We start from the raw sequence: 10,689 nt of genomic DNA, 5'->3' as shown, positions 1-10,689 counted from the left end.
ATCAGGTCCTCCTAATTCCATAAGAATTGGTATAGTAGTCAGTAATATATAACAAGCCCCATGAGTGTGACATTAAAAAAAAAAACCCAACACCTTTTAGCTTGATCCTACAGAGGCTGAGCATGCAGCCAAGTCTTTCACTCAATTTCTCCTTGTCACTTAGCCACAGTACCAGTCTGGAAAGATGCCATGCTGTTTGATTTTTCATACACAACTGTAACATACTAAATGTCTGCACCAAAGTATCCCAGGTCTGAGTCTGCATTTAGACCATGTACTCTTATAGTGAATCAGGAAAGGCAAGTTACAATCCATCGAATACAATTGTTCACACAAGTGCAATAGTTCTTCTGTGTCTCCTGGATTTTTTAGGGATACCTGGGCCATGGGATTGTCTCCTGTTGTGTATCTGTAGTTAAACTCCAGGCTGGGTTCAGAGGTGTATGAGATGTAACTCCATTGACTATAATGCAGTTACTCTGATTTGGACCAGTAAGTGTGAATAGATTCAGGCCTCATAAAGCTTATAATAATTGTATTTTTGAGCTTGTTACCTCTGAAGACCAGATTCAATCCATAGGTGGATCATAAAGAAAATGATTAGTGTTGTTAGTATGATAAGATATGTGTGCATGGCTCTTCAGACATGTAAGAAAACACAGTCCATCCCCCCCAAAAGCCTGCCAATTAAAGGATCTCAGCCCACTGTGGGGCAAGTGTCAGCAAAGTGGGCAATCAGAAAAAGGCATTTCACAAATACACAAGGTTTTTACAGAGCAGGGGGGCTTCTGGTCTCCATGACCCTGGGCCGTGGAGTTCAAGATTGTGACCAGAGCAGTTGCAGCTGGGCATTCTGGAACAAATGATGGAAGTCTGTTAGGGTCCACAGAGGTCACATACTGCCTACACTCATACTGCATCAACTTCAGGTGGTCGACGATGGCTCAGTGCTGTCGGGGGAGTTGGTTTTACCGTGTTGCCAAAAGATCTTCAGGGCAGCTGCTGAGAGAACAAAGTGGAGCTGTGCTTACCTTGGCTAGAGTCAAATCTGAGTGTAGGCACATGCACAAATAGGTCAACACAAGGTGACCTAACTTTGTAGTGTAGACCAGGCTTGAGTGTGGCTGACTTGCCACTCCCACCTGAGAGTTCCCCCTGTAGAACCTGTCCACTCTCCACTACTCTCAATCAGGGGGGCTGGAACAATTTTTATATTAGGGGTGCTGAGAGCCATTGAACCAAACTGTAAACCTGGTATATGATAGAAACCACTTCAAACCAGGCAGTGCAGTAGCACCCCCATCACCCCTAGTTCCAGCACCTATGCTCTCAATTGTTGCCACCTTGGACTGGCTCTTCCCTTCTGAAGCTGCAAAATCTTCTCAGATGTACAGTTTCAAGGGGAAGGAAGGCAGAGTCTCAGCTCCTCGAGGACAGGAATCTCCTTCTTGATTCTTTGTCAGAGCTTCCAACAGATCACTCTGTTAAGGACACCCGGCACTGACAAGTCCACTGACATCCAGGCAAAATGCAGGGGATGCACTAAAAATCCTGCCCATTGGCATGGCCTCCACCCTGTCTCTTGGCAACCTGCAGCTCTCAACCCACCCCACCTACCAGCACAGCTTCACTTTGCTTGGTCAGCAGCTGCCCTGGGGAGCCAGATGGACAACACAGAAAGACTGTGCACTAAACAGTACAGTCAGGATGCATCAACTCCTCTGTCAGCGCTTAACAGTTCATAGGTCTACCCCTTTCTGCCTCTCCATCTGAGGATTACAACAGATGTACAGCATCATGCCCCTATATGTGGAAAAGTGACTGATCCTTCCTCTATGCCCCATGGCCTGGAATCCACCATGTTTTCATCCCCTCTGCCTCCTAGGAGAGAATCAAGTTATAAATACAGTAAAGGTGTGTTTCAGCAAAGCTCAATGTCTCCCTTAGCTAACAAAACTGTGACCACAAGGTGAAAGGCTTTATATCCCATTTCTATTCCCCTGTGCCTTCTGGTCACCAAGTGTGTTTATTTTTATTTTTCTGTATAAAATTAATGCTTGAAAAAATAAGGGATTAATAGATATAACTGGTTGGCATTAGGTTTGGTGTAGGTAGGCTCTGTGCAAGATTCCCCCAGCGTATAGCTCTGCCAGTACATTGCAGTTCTGACTTGCATCACTTATTACTTCTCCAGTCGTGGGTTACTCCCCATTCCTTCCAAACCAGATTTACAACTGCACATCAATCCTGCCCTACAGCAATCCCTGCTATTCCAGTTCAGGGTTCTTTCCTTAGCCTAGAAAGACTGCCACTCAAACTAGACAGTGCCAATTTTTGTGTTGATTTTTGTGACACCCAATAGGAATTAAACTAAGAGACCCTCCAACCTCAGTTTCACTTTTGACCTAAGTCGAATTTTGAACCTAGGTCTTTCGAGGTGCCCAGAGCAGCACTCAGTTCCCAACCCCCAAAGATCTCTTAGCTTTAAGACAAAGAGAGCTTTATTTGCAGTGCCACATGTGCAGTAGATTGCTTCCCTTTCCCCCATTCAATCATATTGCCACATTGTCGTGAACCTGAGCTTGCTTGCTTTCTTTCTTTTTTTCCATTTTAACTTGTTATTCATGGGGGGAGGGGTTAATTACAGATACTGTGAAGAAACAACAAAAACAAAACAAAAAACACCAAACCCTTTATTAAAAAAAAAAAAAAGAAAGAAAGAAAAAAACAAACCCTGGTCTGAAAAATTAGACCAAGCCAATACATTACACCCCATTGCCTCAGTCATCAATACTGAAGACCGTGGAGATTCCTGTGTTCTTTATCTCTCTTTGGGTTTCTTCCTGATGCCCAGCACTGTACTAACTGAGTGACTTTGACTTGATAATGCATTTTGTCTGAAAGCCCTTAGTCATCTCTATGGAGTCTCTGGATCTTAGATTCATAGATTTTAAGGCCAGAAGGAATCATTACATCATCTAGTCTGATCTCCTGTATAACACAGGCCATAGAACTTCCCCAATTCTATGCTGCGTGCAATAACTTGTGTTTATTCAAATCATCTCTTCCAGAGAGCCATTCAGACTTGCTCTGAAGATTCAAAGAGATGGAGAATCCACCATGTCTCTTGGAAGTTTGTACCCCCACTGTCAAACATCTGTGCCTCCTTCTTCTTCTTTTCGTGAGCTGTAGCTCACAAAAGCTCATGCTCAAATAAATTGGTTAGTCTCTAAGGTGCCACAAGTCCTCCTTTTCTTCTTCTGATGGTTTCCACCCAAAAGTCAGTGACTAATTTTTATAAAGAGCTAAAAAGTAGGAATAGGAATCTTTAAATCCCTCAGGGAAATATCTGTATATGGTGCCCTTCTTGCACTGTAAAATTCAAGGGCAATTCCTGACCTTGGGCAAGTCACTTAGCCGATCTGCATCCTTTCCCCCATCTATAGCACTACCCTCCCTCACAGGCGTTTTGTGAGGTACATTAACTATTATGAGGTTCTCAAATATTAATGTAATGGAGGCCATATGTATATCTAAGGTAGACGAAGAAGTAGCCTGATTTTCAGACACAAGCACATGCAGCTACCACTGACTTCAGTGGGCATTGTGGCAGCTTAGCACTACATCAGGTCAGTTATCTGGGTGTCTTTGTATGCATCTAGCTGCTTAACTTTAGACACCCAACTTTGCAAATGTTGGCCTTATTCCTATTTAGTACTATTCAGTGCTATATACTGTGCAGGACCCATGAAGTATGTTTGTTTTACATTTCAGTCCTTGGGGGTAGCTGACAGCTTTCATTCTTGCAAGGCTTCCTTGGCAGCCTAAGTGAAAGTGTTAAAATGGGTTTGACAGAGATGAATTGTCCCTCGCTGCATGAGTGAACAGGTATAAGGTGTTCAGTCTTGCTTCACTGTTACATTAGACTCTCAAAGACCCAATAGCAAACAGCTGAGTGGATCAATAAACCTCTGTGTTTCCAGTCTCTGCTCTTATTAAAGGTGGTGCATGAAGGGGGCGGGTGGGGAGACTTCTCTATTTATATCTGGAACTTAATGAAGTGAAATTATCACAGCTGACAGGCGCTGGTGTTGTAATTCAGAGACCTGGCTTGGTTTAGGGGGATTTTCAGGCTGTTTTTATTCCAAAAATTTTTTTTAAAGTGAAACCTAATCCTCTAATCAGTTCCAATTTACATATTCACGAGTCTTGTTTCCAGCCTCCTTGAAAAAAAGAAGATGGTGTTGGCATCACGATGCGATTATTTGATTAAGTAATTATTAATCCCAGAGTGCTGTGATTAGTGCTGAGAAAGTTAAATAAACCGATCGGAGCTGGGCTAGTCACCTTAACACCATTGTAACACGCACAGGCAAAACTGGCATCTACATATATTTTACCTGCTCTACACTGAGGAGTTTTGTTCACTTAAGGTCTCCCTTTCACCTCTCAGGGGGTTAATATCCTACAAAATGAAGTGTTATACATTTAATTTTTATCTGTGACTAAATGCAATACCAAATGCAGATCTTTATTTTCAGGCTGGAAACTCCATCTTGGATCTGTGTGCAATTCATTTATTACACAAGTGAAAAGAAAAGAAAAGAAAAGAAAAGAAAAGAACATACAATTTTTGACCATATAGTGCACGGTCTATGCCTCCTGCCAGGCATCAGTCATTTGAGAGTGTGTCAAAGTGATGGATACCTATTTCAGGGTAGCTAAGATGTTCACGTGAGAATCTTATTTTTCTTCCAAAAGGACAGGAAGGGCAAATTGGGAGAGAAAATGTCTGGAAAATTTTGCTGCATCACAAAGATTTTGCCAGGTGTATTGGAATTTTATTTACTTATTTTGTTCTGATTTTAAAACATTGTTCTGTCCTATTGCTCAGAATGCTTCTACCATTAATTCATATCACAATAATTCAGAATGCCATTAGTTCCAGCTTAAAACTCCCTTCGAAGCCTGCCAAATTCTGTTTCTCAATCTCACCTGTTTTCCTAGTCCCCAGAAAAAGTTGGGAATGATAGAAAGGCAGTTTGTCATGTACTGATAGTAAATAAATCTGTGGTCTGCTGGACTAAGGTGGGAAGTAAATAGCTGAATCAGGATCCCATTCCCAAAAAGGGTCTGCTATCTCTATTATGCTACCAATGCTTCCAGTTTGTGTCACATGGGTGTGACTCCTTAGCAACCAGTGCTGGTCAAATTTTCAGATGTTCTTATAAAACTTAATGCTTTTATTAGCAAAAATGTTTATCATGCGTGCTTTGCTGGATAGGAAGGGATTCAAGCTTAAACTTAAATATGGGCTTAAGTGCTTTGCTGCATTGAAGCCATTAGCTGTTTTTCACAAATCTCCAAATTTCACACACTTTAGTATGAATGGCTATTTGTCCAAAAGTCCGTAACTAAATGTTGTTATTCATTATTCATCATTCATTAGCCTCCTGTTTCAGGTATCTAATAAGGACCGCAACCTCATGTAACTAATTATACTACATGTCTAAAACATTTGAAGCAAAGAGTTTGCCAGCAATTTGTAGCCTGAAATCAAGATTGGGTTGCCAATGATTTGCTGACAAAACATAATATTCATAACAAATAGTTTGATGAGTTCTTGTGAGCATTATAGATAATCCACTGTACTCCAGCAGCATATATACTGTACAGATTGTAGGTTATGAAGCCCAATTCTACTGATTAAAAAGAGAGTTTAAATTTCCTTTGCATCATTTTTAATGGGACACAATGTAAATTCATTTCAATGGGAAGGTTATTTGTTTAGGGGTTTGGGGAGGGGATGTAGAATACAATGTGAAACTCACAGGTAAATATTTACTCTGCATGTTTATCTTTCATTTAAAAAAACACCATGCACTCATATAGTGCATCACATAGCCCTTGATAAGCTGTGAGTGACCTCTTCGGACCAGAGCACCCCACCGGTGAAGCTCCTCTAAGAGACCCAGAAATGCTGACTTGAGCCCATTTCCTTTGATGCAGGCTGGTGCACTGCAGACAGTCACATGAATGGGATAAAAGGAAGAATAGCTCTATCTGCAGAGGAGAGCACTCGATATGAATCAGCAGAGGATGAAAGCAGTGACCCACCATTATAATTAAAACCACAGCAGAGACTCTCAGCTACAGTGAGCAGAGCAATTGTGGGGCAGCAGCAGCATGCTGGTAGATGGTAAGTGAAACATGCAGGGCTGATTATTCCCTGTCTGTGTGTGACCAGACTGACAGACAGTTCCACATATTTGCTTAATACAGGACATAATCCCATTGAAACCAGTGAGATTCTGGGAAAGAATAAACACTGGCAGGATTAGCCCTTCACTCTATAGCTTCCAGCTCAGTAAGAATATCTATTAGCAGAGCTGACCAAAAATGGGATTTTCATCCCATGGGAAATTCCAATATTTCAATAATATGTTTGTGTCCCAAATCAAGACAAAAAGTCAAAAGGGCCAAGGTTTGCATGAAGCAAAAAGTTCTGAAAAAACTTGATTTGGGAATTTCAAAACCTTTCCTTTGGATTGAAATAACAGATTCCTATACTCTTCTCTTCTACCACCCTTTTCACTGTATCATCTGAGTACTTTCTAGAAGTGCCTTAAGCAATATGACTAACATCTGATCAAAACAGTTAGTTTTGGGGTTTGTCGATCAAAAGTCTACTTGTAGCTCCTCGTGAGTGTGACAGTGAGTTCACTGAAATCCCACAGAAAATGTGATATCAACAAAAGCACATTGTCCAACAGGGGTTGGTTAATGCTCTGAGGTGGTACCAAGAATGCTCTTTCTCAGGACTTGGCTTCTGGGTCTTGTTCACATGCTCAAGGTTTAACTGATCATCACTTTCAGAGCTGAGTAGGAATTTTCCCCAAATCAGATTGGAAGAGACTTTTGGTGTTTATCACCTTCCTTTGTAGCACAGCACAAGGGTCACTTGCTGGAATCATCTGTGTACATCTCTATGATGGGATGGACCTTTACTAGGTCCCAGCTGGGAATTTTCAGAGTCTCTTTCCCTTCCAAAGTCCTTTCCACCTTTGGGAAGCTTCCTCCTGTATTTCAGAATTCACAGGTAAGAGGATCTTTCAATTAAGGGGACATTCAGTCTCTGAATTTTCCTGTAAGTGAATCTTTAGTAATCTGGCTTGTTTATGGCCGTTAGGTGTTGCTAAACTTTGAGTCGGAATTTATCTTCGACTACTCCCTGCAGCAATCATCTTGTACCTAGTGTGGCGACTCCTTGTGGGTGGCAGAGGTCTACAAGCTGTCTTCCTCCTGGTGACTCTGTGGCAAGAGTTGGCTAACTCAGAGGCATGTCAACTTTCCTCCTGGTTGCCACCACTTCCTGTGACAAGTTCTCTCTTTTAAGATTGCTTCCTCCAACTGGAGCTGGCTCTGCAGGTGTGCCTGTTTAGTAACAGTTGAGTTCAGAGGAGGTTGTTAGCCTTCTTCTGGTTGGGAGGAGGGTGCTCCCCGTCACACACTGACTTAATCAATTCGCTGCCATTGCAGGGGCCTCAGGCATTTGGGGTACCTCCGTCCCTCTTGTTCTCTCCCTTTGGCACACAATAGCTTAGTCTCTTGAGGGCTCTAATACTTTGAACTCATTCTGGTTGTTGACTTGGTGTGGTTGTGTGCTGTATAGTGGCCTGTGGTATATAGGAGTTTGGACTAGATGACCTGGAGGTCCCTTCTGGACTTAAACTCCATGATTCTGAAATGTTTCTTTCAAAATGTTTTGAACCAGTCCTATCCCTTAGTGCTAAATCGGATCCCCCGACAATACAGAGAACCACAGTCTGCTAATGCAACCCCACAGGCAGCTAGAAGGTAGCAGGGATGTAAATTAGGGCACACTGGGTCCCTGACTGTGACATGCTACAAAATCTGTCTGCTACATGGTAGGGAAAGAGGAGAGCTGGAAGAACATACCCAGCTACCTCAGACACTTTCAAAGTTTTCCAAGTTTAAAGGAAACTCAAAGGCAATGCAGGAATCTCCAAGAAGAAAAAAAAAAACCCTCTCTTTTTTTTCTGGGCTTGTCAAATCTTTCTGGTTCTTTGACTCACTGACACACCCATGTGGAGCCGTCAAATCCACTCAAGACATCTCAGCGGCTTCTGGGCTGGCGTTTCATTCTGAGCGCAATTAAATGGAGAAGTGGCAACGAGTTCAAAAGCTTAGGAAAGAAGGTCTAGAAGCTCTTCCTGCCTGCTACAGTTTGAGTCTGGCTGCAGGCTCCATACTTGTGGTGGCACTGTACAGTGTTAGAGGGGGCCTTTCGGAGCCTAGTCACACATATAGCATTGTGGCTGAGAAATATTATTTTCTATCAGCCGGTGATAAAAATAACCTCTCTCCTTTATGGTTTGGAGTCACTTTTTTCCTGCTGTGATCCAGCAGTATCTGCCTTGACACGTGTGTATCGGTATGTCTGTTTAACTGAGCTGGTCAAATAACACAAATTTCCAAATATTTTTACAAATGAAAGCAAAGAGCTCAGATTTGTGCTACCTGTTGCATCAGATAATTCATTGTTCACAAATGTTTGGAAAGTTGCCAGGTCCCTGTGGATACCTTTGTGCTTTGAAGAACTTTCATGACGCTTTAATACCAATGAAAATGCAGACTGGCAAGTGCATTGTTCACTATTCATTATTCACCATTAGTTATGCTCCTGTGTATAGTTTTAATTACCCTGTGAGGAAGCAGAATAAATACCATGTGACTTTAGAAACCAATCACTCTCTGCAAATGGTAAGTAATGAATATTCAAAGAGAAGAGTTCACAAGCAAACAATTATCTGATCTCTGCTCAAGCAATTTTTGCCACCAAATTCTTACGAATAAGAAATGTGTTTGTAGAAATCAGGGATGGTTTGCAAACAGAACGGAAAGGCTGAGTATACAACACTTATTGACAATTAATGATTCAACCAGCTCTCCTGTCTAATTAGTTACAGCAGGGAACAGCTATATAATGGATTTAAAACATGACAATGCATTTCCCTTTGACTCACATTTTAAGCATACAGTACCATGTGGACACACGCTTCATTTGGTTCTTTCCTAAGTATCAGGGTAGATAACTAAACACTTGAACACTAGGGGAAAGCTCGTACCCCATGTCAGGATATGCGTGACTTATTTTGGCAAACCAGTTTCCATACCTCTCTTCAAACATAAACAAACCACATAGAACTGCTCCGAATCAGGTTTCTGTCATGTTTGCTTTATTCTCCCACATATTAGGGGGATGCCTTATGTCTGGAGAAATCCTGCATTCAAATTTTGTTTTTATTCAAACTTATCAAAGATCATGTGCAATGGATCAAATTATCCTGTTAACCCTTTTCTGGAAAATAAATGATCTTTTACTGATTTTGGTCCTTTACTTTATGTAGGAGACTCCTGCTTATAGATCCAGAGGTCCTGGAGTCAGTTGCTGCAGATGAACCATCCAAAGGCATCATTTCACTGAATGTCCTCTCTCTCTCTCTATCATCCCCACCATAGTTTGTAAACAGAAGCTTCTTTACCTGTCCTAACTAAAAACACATACGGGTTATATTTGCATGAAAAATAGAACAGTGAAGCAGAAATAGGAGTGTGGAAACTGCTCAGGTATACTTGGACCTGAAGACTGAATATCTCTCTTCTATCTCTAACTACCATCATTCAAAGATCCCAAAAGCTCCTGTGGTGGATGGACTTATGTATATGTCTTTCGGTGGGTATGGCTGTACTTCAAAGAACACCCCTCTCCCCCTGTGGCACCAAGTCTCGGAGTCTAGGTCAATTGACTCAGGCTCGTGCGGCCCAGGATGCAGGGCTAAAAGTAGCAGTGTAAGTATTCCTACTTGGGCTGGAACTCAGGCTCAATGACCCTCGCTTTTATGTTTCAGAGCCCTGGCTCCAGCCCACTTGGAAATGTGTACCCTGCAATTTTTTTTAGCCCTGCAGCTCAACCCCCAATTGAACTGAGCCCTGAGACATGGTGCCATGGGTTTTTCTTTGCAGTGTAGACATACCCAATGAGCCTTGTCATCAGGGTTATTCATCATTCAAAGAACCAAGACAAAAGGGGAAACGGTCATAGATTTCACCATAAAAACAGCTAGTCTGCATAAGCACTGAATAAGTTGTGTGACCTTGCTTAGAGTGAAACTCGCCGGTGTGCATTGGCCTACGTGCAAGTCCTGCTTAAGCCATCCACACAGGGATGAATTTCACTCCTAATTAATTGGGCAGGAATCAGGATGCTGATTAATGGAGAGAGAGAGATTTTCTTTGGTGAGTGGGAGGAGAGGGGAAAGTTATGTATTGAGGGACGATAGTAAATATCCAGAAAACGTTCTCAAGTGTTTAGTGGGAATTGTGTGTTGGAATTCTGGTGAAAGGTATCACCTCTAGAAATCAGAGAGTAATTCAGTCTTATTTGGCGATTAAGTCCTTGGCTTTTCTGCCTAGACTGTTGACAAGGTGGCAAAAAAGCAGTGGTTGTTCTTGTGATGCACTCCGTTGTCCACTGGTACATAGACTGAGAACAAATCGTTCAGGTCACATGAGCCACCCACGAGTTATCAGATGGTTTAACAAAAGAAAACAGTAGCCATGTTTGGTTAATCTCAGCTGGGGAGGGGCTCAAACCAGCAACTAGGT

Source organism: Chelonia mydas, chromosome 14, assembly GCF_015237465.2.
Source record: "Chelonia mydas isolate rCheMyd1 chromosome 14, rCheMyd1.pri.v2, whole genome shotgun sequence".
Lineage (NCBI taxonomy): Eukaryota > Metazoa > Chordata > Testudines > Cheloniidae > Chelonia > Chelonia mydas.
Note: the sequence above shows the minus strand (reverse complement) of the source record.